The 12,177-nt window shown below is 47.1% G+C and overlaps 1 pseudogene; it reads left to right on the top strand.

The window, feature by feature from the left end:
* The first annotated feature begins 270 nt into the window (after positions 1-270).
* On the top strand, positions 271-4,180 carry LOC133893653 (peptidyl-prolyl cis-trans isomerase CYP37, chloroplastic-like; annotated as a pseudogene).
* Positions 4,181-12,177: the final 7,997 nt, after the last annotated feature.

The following is a 12,177-nucleotide window of genomic DNA, read 5'->3' as shown; positions in this document are numbered from 1 at the left end:
TTTAAATAGACTATAAGATCTCGCACATTCAACTAGCGAGACTTTTTGGATGGGTTATCCCGGTGCCGCAGTCACTATGGTCTCACCTGGCTCACTAAACTGACAAGAATCTTTTTCTCTGATTATTTAATTTACTAAGCGCAGAAGCTATAAGTTCTCTCCGTTGAGTACTCGCCGGTTAAACTAGCCACATAGCCTACCTATGCAATTTTTTTGCATGTATTCTTCAATATATATATTCCGTCGGCGTCGGCCCGAAGCCCAACAGGAGTAGCCGAGCCTGTTCGAAACCGGATTGCAGCTTACTGGCTGGGAATCGACGGTGACCAGCCGACCACCACAACGGCAACGGCAACGGCAACGACAGGCACCGCCCTTCCGTTCGCTCCAATCTCCGCAACACCATGGCATCGCGCGTGGACGCGATGGCGCGCTCCGGCGCCCGTCCGACATCCCACGCTCCTGCGGCCGCGGATACCGCGAGTTGCCGCGCGTGGACGCAGCTTAGCCTCCACCGCCGCCGCGGCACTCGCGGTCTGATCGCCCGCGCCTCCTGCCGCCGCCCCTCCTGCGCGGATGAGGTGGGCGGGCCGGTTGGTGCTGTGCTTCAGTTCTTCTCCAGATAGCTTCCAACTTGGCAGCGCTTATTTATTATTGATGGTTTGGTGTAGGAGGAGGGAATTCTGGAGTGGCTGAGGGGTGCGGCCGCGGCGCTCGCCATCGTCGCTAAGATCTCCGTGTCTCTGCCAGCGTACGCGGTGCTCTACTCGCCGGACACGGATTTGCCAGGACCGGAGAGCTGGCACTGAGGAGGGCCATCCCGGCAACCCCAACATGAAAGCCATACAGGTAACTCTCCTTAGAGAACACATATACGTTAATCACTTCTGGCGTCTGGGCATTGCCCTAGGCCTGCTGCATTTGCCAGGAATTGTTGGAGGACATATCCTACTCACTGAGAATACCGCAGAGGAAGCCGTATGGTACCATGGAGGGCGATGTGAAGAAGGCCATGAAAGTAAATTGTCTCCATGGCCTTTTGTTTTTGGTGGTCGTCAGAATTCAGAGTCACTAATTCCTGGAACTGTTCAGACTGATGGTTCAGACTGATGGCACCTGCAGAGCACAGTGAGGAGGGCGCCAAGCTATAAACTTCCTTGCTTGAAGAAAAGGTAAGTGCAAAGAGGGCAAAATGCAGTTCATGTAACAAAAACATACCCAGTGTATACTCATTCTCTGACATTAATCATTATCACTGTTGCATGATAGCTGAGCTATGTTAGCAGCGTCTGCAGGGAGGTTTGCAAACTCTCTTGAAATAAAGGAAAATGACCCGATAGACTTTTCCATAGCACTTGCGTCCTCTCTCGATACTGTTGCTGAACTGGAGCTGTTACAGGTACCACACTGAACCCATAAACCATTGGATAGAATTTAAAAAATGCTTCGAAGAAGCTAATTCGGTTCCAATGACCATTAGGATTGCTTGAACATTATTTTTTCCTTGAACAGGCTCCTTGCTTGTCCTTTCTCCTGCCTCAACAGTATTTGGAATATCCAAGGTGATATTTTTTTGATTTTCTCTAAGCTCTAAATGCTATTCCTGTGACCGCTTGGACTTTTTGCCATATCATTTTTTCTTGTTTCACCTGGCACCAGTTCTGGATCATAACGTTGCTTGGAACAGAGATAGATCTGAAGGTCAAAACTGAGTAGAACAGTTACGGAACTTGATCATGCATGACATAGGAAGTACATATTTAGTGCAAGGGTCAAGCGTTAGAATACCAATTTAGGCACTTCTCTGTCTGAGCTGCTTGATGGTAGTAATCAGGGATTCAATTATGCCCTTTAGTAGGTTAATCTCAAATCCATATTTGCCTTGGAAACCTTATTATAAGAAAACAATCATTTTATCACTATTTACGCACTGATTTGTTATTCAGTCTGCTGATGCAAACACTTGTTAATTTTCACCGTCCATTAAACTTATGTATACATTTTACAAATTGCTAAACATTTCTTGTCATCATATAGTATTGTGCAGTGATTAAAGTCCAAGTAGGTGCTCTGCTCGGTTAGAGCAGAAGCGTTGCTTCTTTTCAATTTCTCGGGAACAGTATAAATTCATTATCATGAGTACCTTTTATTAATTAAAGAACAAAGTACAAAATATGTGCAGCATAAAAATAGCAGATGTGGAAGTCTGATGTCCAGCTAATATGTTTCATTCTTAGAGCACTTACACAATTAAGCATGTTATTCTTCCTCCAATCTCTAACAAAAGATTTTTACGAAATTTAGTTTAAACAGCTTGCTATTAATAGGCTAACAGGAAGAGGACTTGTTGAATTCACAGTTGAAAAAGGTGATGATTCAACATTCTTTCCAACTGGCGGTGGTGAACCCAAAAGTGTTGCTACAATCCAGGTATATAATAGTTATATCATAACAATATAGTCCATAGAAAAGTATATGTAAATCAACAGTTTGAACTCAACAATGGTCGCTTCGTGAATTGTATTAGTGACTAATAGTTGTGCATCATAAACTGCATTTTTTCACTATGTTAACTACCATAGTCTCGATCTCAAATAAAAAATGATAAAAAATACCATACTCTCCGTTGCGACCATGTATCATGTCGTCAAGCGCAACAGCAGAGCCCTACTGTTACTGTAAAAAAATAATCATCTGCAGAATAATGTCAGTTACTGACTGTATACTAATGTAGGTCGTCATTGATGGATACTCTGCTCCATTGACTACTGGAAACTTTGCAAAATTGGTAAGGTAGCTTAACTCTGGCCCCATCTCATTATTCCTCCCGGTTGTTATGCGGAAATTCCTAAATTATAAACTTAAGTGGACATAAATTTCTGTGTTCAAGGGGCACTGCCAGAACTTACCGCATGCCATAGTACTTGAAATTATACTTTACAAGTTTTGTTTTCCTTATTACCAACTCTAATTCAATGGAACAACCTTCCTTCAGGTCTTGGATGGGGCATATGATGGCGTAACACAGAAATGTGCAAGTCAGGCAAATTATTGCAGATAATGGAACTGCAAACAAGAGGTACACTATTCCATTAGAGGTCATGCCTGCTGGACAGTTCGAACCATTATACAGAACTCCGCTAAGTATTCAGGTCAGTCACTCTCATAGACTGCTTTAATGGAGATGGAAATTTGAGCGTATGAACTCTTTGTTGGTTTTTAGGTAAATGATTTTTTCGTTGCTAGATTCTTTTGTTTCATCTAATCTAGGATGGAGAATTGCCTGTCCTACCTACGTCCGTTTATGGTGCTGTTGCCATGGCACATAATGTGGATTCAGATGAATACTCGTCACCAAGCCAGTTCTTCTATCTTTATGATAAGAGAAATGTATGTAAAAACGGCTACAACTCACACTCATAAACAACTAGACACCAAACTACATTATTTTCTATCCTTTTAAAGTTCAAACTGCAAAAGAGTATGTGGCTGAATAGTATTTGCTACCTTTGATGTCCGTTTTATGCTTTTCTTTAAACAAAAAAAAAATCTGACACTAGTTAGTGTCATATATGCAAATAACTGAGCAAACTCAGCCAGGTCATAAAAAGGTATGAATGCCCCCCAATCTACTATATCATGTGCTTCTCCCAATTCTTTGCATGCCTTATGGTACCCTATAGAAGCATAAATAATGTATAAAGTGTGATTTGTGATTTAATATGATTCCCATTATTTTCTTTAGTCCAATTTAGGAGGAATATCTTTTGATGAAGGACAATTTTCAGTTTTCGGTTAAGTGGTGACTCACAATTATATTTTTATGACCATTAGATAGCAAAATCGATCTATTTTATGAGTGAATAGGTAAGAATTTATGCGCAACCAAACACTTGCAGGTATACCACAGATGGAAGAGAAGTTCTGTCGCAGATTAAGACCGGAGATAAAATTCGTTCTGCCAAGCTTGTGCAAGGCAGAGAACGCCTTGTGCTGCCACCAGCAGCGCCAGGAGAAAGCTGATACCATCTGCCCCAAGGATTGCAACATTCATTCATTGAGCACACCCCCAACATTTTGTATATCCAAGCCACTAAACCTGACCAAGCAGTTCATCAAATCTAAACCTGACCAAGCAGTTCATCAAATATATAGAACGCAAACGAAGCCAATTTTTCGGGGGAAACACCAGCGTTGTCCGGGGGAAACACCAGCCTAGGACATGGTCTTCAATCAACGCCATCTTCCTTCTAGAAATCAGCGTCCTCGCCCGGGACTTCCTCGAAGACTTCACCTTCTGAGCAGCATCCGAGGGTAGGGAAAAGGCAAGCGTGAGTACATAAAGTACTCAGTAAGTGGAGGAAAAATATGACATGCAGGCTATTGACAAGGAAAAGTCAACTTGGGGATTTACTGCGACTATGCTCAGCTAAAACAGACTCAAACAACCTAGTAATCCTATTTACTAGATTTTTATTCCAACAATATAAGAACATAACTCATCGGATTCCATCCGACTACCAGACTCACCAGATATCCCATATCCGGCTACCGACTCATCGGGAGTACCACCACCCGACTACCCAAACCAACCCTTAAAGTTCCCATCTAATCCTAAAGAAGTCCAAGCCGCTCTTGACCGTGAGCACGGCTGATCGATCAGTTATTTACTCTGCAGAGTTTGCACACTTTACCCACGAGTCGTGATTCCCTTTTTGCCTTACACTTCCTTGGTGTATGGCCGGGGTCTCACTACAAGGCTGTTACAAAGTATCTCCACATCTATAAGCACCCACTGAGGTTTCACCGCTAGCAGGGATCCCATCCACTGCAGAGGCCCCCTCTTGTGCCACCAAACCAACCATTGGTGCGTACAGAATGCGAAGAACACTAATTACTTAGCCAGGCCGTACCCATATAGGCCTCATGGTTGTGCTGTTTTGCCAGGTTACAGGCTCCAAGAACCGGTCCTTAGGATCCCACACAAGAACATACACAAACCCTGCTGTATAGCTCCACCACATACTAGCCATCCAGTTGGGATCCCTAAATTCAAGTTACTACAAGATTATCAATTTTTCCAAGTACTTGTTCCATAGTTATTAATCAAAGTTCAAAATGATTCTAATCCATGACTGCACTAGCATGACTACCCTTTTACCGGACCCAAAAACCCCCAAAAGGCTACAAGGAATGGCCATACAAATTCTAGTAAACCCTATTCATGGGATTCAAAATTAGACAAGCATGCAACTAAGGAAAAGTAAACTATAATGATCTATGGTTAAATCAAGGTGATCAAGGACACTTGCCTTCGTAAGTTGGCTGCTCAGAATCTTCGAAAACTTGGTCTTGAATGCTGGCACTCTGCTCTCCTCCTAAGCCGAAGCACACACCGGAAAGAAATAACAAAACAGCTAAATACAACACACTAAACAGGAGAAACTAACTCTAAAAAGGCTAAGAACGGAAAGTACACGCTGCTACGATCTCGGGAGCGCGAAAATCACCTAAATCGGAGGTCGTATGGAAAAGTTACACTAATTCTACTCTACAGGGGCTTTTCTGAAAGTCTGCAGGGACTAAATTGTAAAACAGATAGTTCTAGGGGCTTAAGTGCAAAGTTCAGGGACCTAAACATAATTACCCTAAAATCCAGGGGCCTAATTGCAATTATCCTATAGTCCAGGGGCCAAATTGCAATTATCCAGAACTATCTAAGGGCCTATATGCAAAAATAGTGAAGCCTAGGGGTTTCCTTGCAAATCTCCCTATTTTCAGAGGATAGGTGGAATTCTTTTCATGCTGAAAATCCTAATTAATGCGCAATGCTGACGTCACAGGCTGACTGGGCATCCACTGCTGACTGGGCTCTGCCACGTAGGACAGGGACATCCACGTGGCGCGCTGACGTGTCTCTGCTGCTGACTGGGTTTAAGAGGGACACATGGCGCAATCTGGACGGCTAGCGAAGGGGTATCTTGCGATCTAATCGGGAGCGTTCAACAAAGATCCGACGGCTGAGGTTGATTGGGGGGGAAACAGGCCGGCGGCGATCGGAACACGGCGGCGCCGCCTCGGATCTCGCCGGAGGATCGCCGGAGACACGCTAAACCAAGCTACGGACCACTATAACCTACGGCGAGCGGTGGAAAACGAAGGGGGGCACACGGGGAGTCTCACCAGGGGATTCTCGACGGGCGGGGAGGTCTCGGCGGCAGTCGGCGATGAAGAGGGGCGGCGGCGATGCTCGGAACTCGACGGGGACCCGGCTGCGACGGCGGAGAGGCGAAATCGACGGGCGCGGAAGCTTCCTGGGAGACATATGGTGCCGGAGAAGGGGTTAGCTGACCGCGGGGACCTTCGGGCGATGCTAGCGACGGCGAGGGGCGGCGATGCTTACCGGCGGTCGGCGAAACAGCAGCTCCGACGGTGAAGGGACTTCGGCGAGCAGCAAAACGGACTCCCCACGGCTTGGCGAAACCGGCGGCGCGTTCGGTCGCGGAGGAGAAGGCTTGGCGCGGCGGATGGCTCGGCGACGGCGGCGGCTATGGCGCTCGGCGAGCTCGGGTTCTTGCGCGTGTGCAGGGGGGAAAAGAAGGCGGCGTTGCTGGGGATATATAGGCGAGGCAGGCGTGGGTTGTTGCGGGGCGCAGCGCGTAGGGCGGGCGGCGCGGCGAAATCGGACTCGGCGCGGTAGCTGCGGGTTCGGTTTGGATACGGCGCGGGCTGTTGCGGGGCGCAGCGGAGACGACAGAGCCGACAAGCGGGTCCCACCGGTCAGCGACGCGCGCGCGGGGTGGGCTGAGCCGGAAGCAGACGACGCTTTGGGCTGGGCCACGGCGAGAAAACGGGCGTCACAGTTGGGGTGCAGTCAGCGGTGTGGATGGGGAGCTACAAGTCTACTACTGGTGGCCGGCGATTCAGGGAAGTCGTTGCTGCTGGTTGCGTGGTGGCAGCCTGGCAGGGGACGGTGGTGTGTTTGGGTCGGTGGAACGGTTCGTGGCGCCGGTCCACCAGCTCGCGCCCTGCACCGGTACAATATCCACGTGGTCTACTATTCGTTCGTTCTCATGCTCTGTAGCGACATTAGAGGCCAATAAGTTTCTTTTTAGCAGAAGAACCATGATACATTACTTTTTTTTATTACAAGTTACCCACACTGTCGGAGAATGAACTCCTGTCGCAGGGATCCCGAGAGATCCTTTTTTGAAGATTCGGCCGGGGGATGATCCTGAACGAGTTCGTCGGGGAAATAAATGGAAACGGAAATAAATGCAACGGTCGGTGGTGGGGGATGATCGACCTAGTGCAAAAAGAAATAAATGCACTGGGGTTTAGACAGGTTCGGGCCGCACGGAGGCGTAATACCCTACTCCTGTGTGGATGCAATATACTTCTTTGAAGGGAATCCTTCAAGGATGTGTCTGGTTACAAGGGTGTATGGCTAACAGAGAGCTTGATGCTCCCTTGCTCTAGCTCTACTCGAGCTTGCTTGTGGTGTTCTTCGTCTCAGGTTACTCGATCTCGGATCGATCTAGGTTATTCTATCTCGGTTTCTCAGAGTCTTTCGGGCGTGTCTTCCAGAGTGTCGGGTTGGTTTTTGGGCCTGTCTTCCTGTGGTTCTATCTCGGTTTCTCAGATCTGTCTTCCTGTGTTATCCATCCCTTCCTTTTATACACACGCCGACCTCGACTTACCCCAAATGGGAAAGTGGGGGCGCGAGTTCCAATATGCCACGGAGAAAGGCGTCATCATTCCGTCCGGGCGAAGTGACAGGGGCGGTGGAAAAACGCGGTGCGCATCCGACCACCCGTTACTGTGGACGTCTTGGCGCTGTTGAGAGGGCCCATCGGGCGGCCACAGAGGCACCCGGCGCGCCCACCCTGTCTTGTTCTTCTGCTAGGGCAGGGTGGCAGGCGGAACGCTTTGATCCTGGCAACGTTATCCCGAGATACCCCGGATGATACGGGACGGGACCCGTGCAATTAATGGATCCACGCCCCTCTGTCAAAGCATGGCAGGGACTGACACTGCGGCGTGGGCAGTTGGAAATGTCAGGATGTCAGGCCGTGCATGCCCATTAAATGCAGCTTCGGACCTTTGACTGGCTGACACCTCACCGACGGGTCCTTCCGGGTCGTTGGGGCGTCGGGTGATCTTGCGCGAACCTTCGGGGAACCGAGTGCTCGGGGGCTGCCACGTGCAGCCCCGAGCACTCTCTCCCGAGCACTTCCTGTAGAACCTTCGGGAAACCGAGTCCTCGGGGGCTGCCACGTGCAGCCCCGAGCACTCTCTCCCGAGCCCTTCTGTAGATCCTTCGGGGAACCGAGTGCTCGGGGGCTGCCACGTGCAGCCCCGAGCACTCTCTCCCGAGTACTTAGTTGTTTGGCCCATCGGGGGACTATGGTACTCGGGGGCGAGCGGGCACCTTCCCGAGCACTTTCTTCCCGGTACTTGGACTCTGCGGGTCATCGAGGAACTGGGGTGCTCGGGAACCAGAGGCTGTGGTCCCGAGCACCTTCTCCCGGAACTTAGATTTTCCTCATCCTGCAGGAGAGACTTCGCGAGATAGTGACACGTGGCGGACGGCCGGCCTGGTCTCGGGACTCAGGGACCCCCGGTTCCTGATACACCAACACACACGTACACCATATTTACAGATATGAGTGTCTCTATCGTATACGTATAGATAATAACATACGTGTGGAAATTGTGGACACCAAGTTTTGAACTTGATGTGTGAAATTATACCCTCGTGTTTTTACCACCACACTAAGAAGAGTTTCCTATGATATAACACTTGAATCGGTAAAATTCAAAAATAGGCAACAAACGTCACCATATTTATTAAAATAGACAACATATCGACGTATTTGTAAATCTAGTATCTGTATTCGGCACCTTAAACACCGAAAAATCGATTTCGGTACCCGAGACACTAAAAACAATGGGTCTGACTTTTATTCAACACCTGAGGTGCTGAATACAATGCACATTGTAGTATTTGGCACTTTAGGTGTTGAAAATATGCCGGGCCATAGCGTCTTGTCGTGTGTCATTTTAGGATTGAATATAGCAGCATGACTTTGTTTCGTTAGGGCATGAGCAAATAAATAAAGAAAGGAATTTGATGAGCGAGTGTGTCATTTTGTGTCATCTCTCTACATATAGTGCAATACCTATTGGTGATTGTGGGGTTGAATAGAGTGAAGTAGCACAACTTTATTTTATCAGTACACTTTGTTGGGAGGATACAAATTCTAATTTATCGAACAATAATAGTTGTGAAGTATGATTATTATATAATCCCGTATAGAGGTTACATACCCCGAAGGCTCGTCCTGTTGGTACCACTGTGAACCTCCAGGTGCATCGAGATATTGGGGGTATTATGCGCTGAGGAGCACGGTGAAGCTGACGGCCTGCATTGCAGCAGCCTAGTCAAAATCATGCGTGTCACTCCATTCATGCGTTTGCTGTGTGCAGTCAACGACGTCCTGGTGATGAGTCGATAATGCAGGAGGAGGTGTCAACGTAGTCTGAGGAGGCTGTGTCCACTTCGGGGTTTGTGAACCTAATGTGCACTGCTCGGGCCCAGGAGCCTGCATGTACTCCTCGTGATGCTCTGAAGCCGAAGATGCCTCTCGCAACTGTGCCCGAACGAGTTTATCACGAGCACTGGACAAGCGCCTGCTGTAGGAGGCACAGGATGTGTCCATGGCTAGTAGGTCATACCCCTCTAACGCGTGGCACAACCACCTAGACTACGTATACGAACAAGAAGTGGGACCCTCTCATCCTCATGTAGTCCCGGAGAGGGTTCCGATCCCTCCGCATTGATGACCCGCTTGCTTACCCACAAGTTTGCTCCACCTGCATATGCATCTCGTACGCCTCTTCGGTCTGTATAAGATGAGGGCCATGTCAGTAATATAGAGGTTTAACCAATAAAAATTGTTATAAGTACAACATCACTCATCACAACATGAAGAAGGTGGGCACGATCCACGGAAAAGGGTCTGGGGGTTGGCTCTATTAGTCCGCTGAGTAAGGTGGCACACGTGTATATATGGTACCACGAATGGTACTCCCAGTTTGCGACGTCGTCGTACTGTTTCGTAGGAACAACGATATCCGCATCGGCTGACTTCATCCACCTCTGTCTAGCAGGAACGACAACATCTTCCTTTGTTCGCGCTTCTCCTCTCCTCTAGCGCTGCGGCTCCTTACTAGCGCGCTCTCATCTTATAGCGAAACATGGCGGCGCGGGGGCTAACTAATTAACACGGGGACAACAGCGCGTGGGTTTAAAAAACCAACAAAAATAAAACAATGAGACACAATGTGACCGGGAGCACCGAAAGTAGGGACACAACATGACATGAGCACCACGCTCGGCCTGTATATAGGGAATTTTTGGCACCTGAATCGATTTTTCGGTATTTAAGGTGTCGAATACAGATGCTAGATTTGCAAATTTTCCAATATATTATATATTTTAACAAATACGATGATGTTTGTCGCCTATTTTTGGATTCTTGTCCACTTGAATCACCTGATCTCAGTAGCTCTACTATTTAAAAGACTTATTAGGATTTATATATCTAACAAAAAGCATTAGGACTTGGTAGTTCCATAGTGTTTTCACAAAGAGTAAAAATATGGGAAAAAGTCTATTTATCCTTTCTCAACTCTTGTCCTAGTTCGATATTTCTCCTGCAACCAAAAAATTAGATATTGGATACCCTCAACTATTAAAGTCAGACATTTTACCTTCTTAACTCCATTTGAAAGTGGTTTTGGATGATGTGACGCAAATATGGCAGCGGTTTTGACACTTAGGCTAATTTTTCTCTAGCGTGGCAGCTCAGTCAATAAATTGGGGAAAAAAATGAGAACAGGTCTACACATCAGTCTCTATCTCTTCTTCTTCCTTCGTATCTTTCTTCTCTGTCTCTATTGGTCAGATCCAGATCCAATGACTTTTGCTACTCTGATAGAGCCTGCGCTGTGGAAGAAAAATTGTGCTCGGCTTTCATCTTCCTTGTGATGACCCCTTGTTTCGCCCAAAACCGATCTTCACCTCTCAGCCACTGCCGACCTTGCCACCACACACTCAGCTTTGCACCACTGCCCTTAACCTCCCTAACTTCCTCCTGATTAGCCCCGACCATCACTGAGCTCTTCCCATGGCTAGGGGATACATTTCCTGGCCTTGGCCACCACCGTCGTAGCTCCTTTAGTCACCGCTGGCAACAACGTTGCAGTTGGCACATGCCTTCTTCCCCTTCTCCTTTTCTCACTCCGCAGTTGCGACATTAGCGACGGGTCAACACAAAGGTGCTATGGTCTATGGCAGCTCTGGCCTTCGCGGATCGTGACTGCAAGAGGGTCGAGATGGAGCTCTAGGGGCGGAGTGGGTGTGGGCTCTGCGAGTGGCGACGCAACTCAGTGGCCATGGTGAGAAGGCGAGGAGGTGAGGAAGAAAGGGAGAGCGGTAGGAAAGTTAGAGTTTCTTGTGGGCCTCATTTTTTCTATTTTATATATTTAATTTGCTAACTTGATGTCATGTCAAATCCACGTAAACATCCACTAAGCAAAACCACTAACACGTTGTGCCACGTGTTAAAATATTTGGATTTTTTAGGTCAGTGGTAAAATATTCGGATTTTTTTTTTATAGTTGAGGATGTCTAATATTTGTTTTTCCGGTCGTGGGAAAAATCAGACTAGGGTAAAAGTTGAGGGAGATCTTTTTCCCAAAAATATGTGATAGCACTGGTAGATGCAAATAAGAGCCCAATTGGCAATGGCTTATTTGACCTGGGATGATCAGGCTTCGCACACTGGTGCTTGCTGCTTGGGCCACAGACCTCGGGTTAGTTTCCCCCTCGCGCATAATGCAGACCACAATGTATACTACCTCCGTTTCGTAATATTTGTCCACATCCACTATTACGTACAAATCAAGAAATACTGAAATTGAGTAAAAAAATACAATGAGATGACCATGTTACCCTTAATAAATTTACAGATAAAAGCAAGTAACTCATCAGCGTTGGAGTAAATACATGCATGCACTAAGAACATAACAGGAAAATAGATCATAAAATATTCTTAATTATCGTAATGGACAAATAATTTGAGATAGATACTCTCGAGGCCATAGACGAAT

This window comes from Phragmites australis, chromosome 15 (genome assembly GCF_958298935.1).
Source record: "Phragmites australis chromosome 15, lpPhrAust1.1, whole genome shotgun sequence".
NCBI classification, from domain to species: domain Eukaryota; kingdom Viridiplantae; phylum Streptophyta; class Magnoliopsida; order Poales; family Poaceae; genus Phragmites; species Phragmites australis.
The sequence above is the reverse complement of the archived record's forward strand: the minus strand, read 5'-3'. Positions and strand labels throughout refer to the sequence as shown.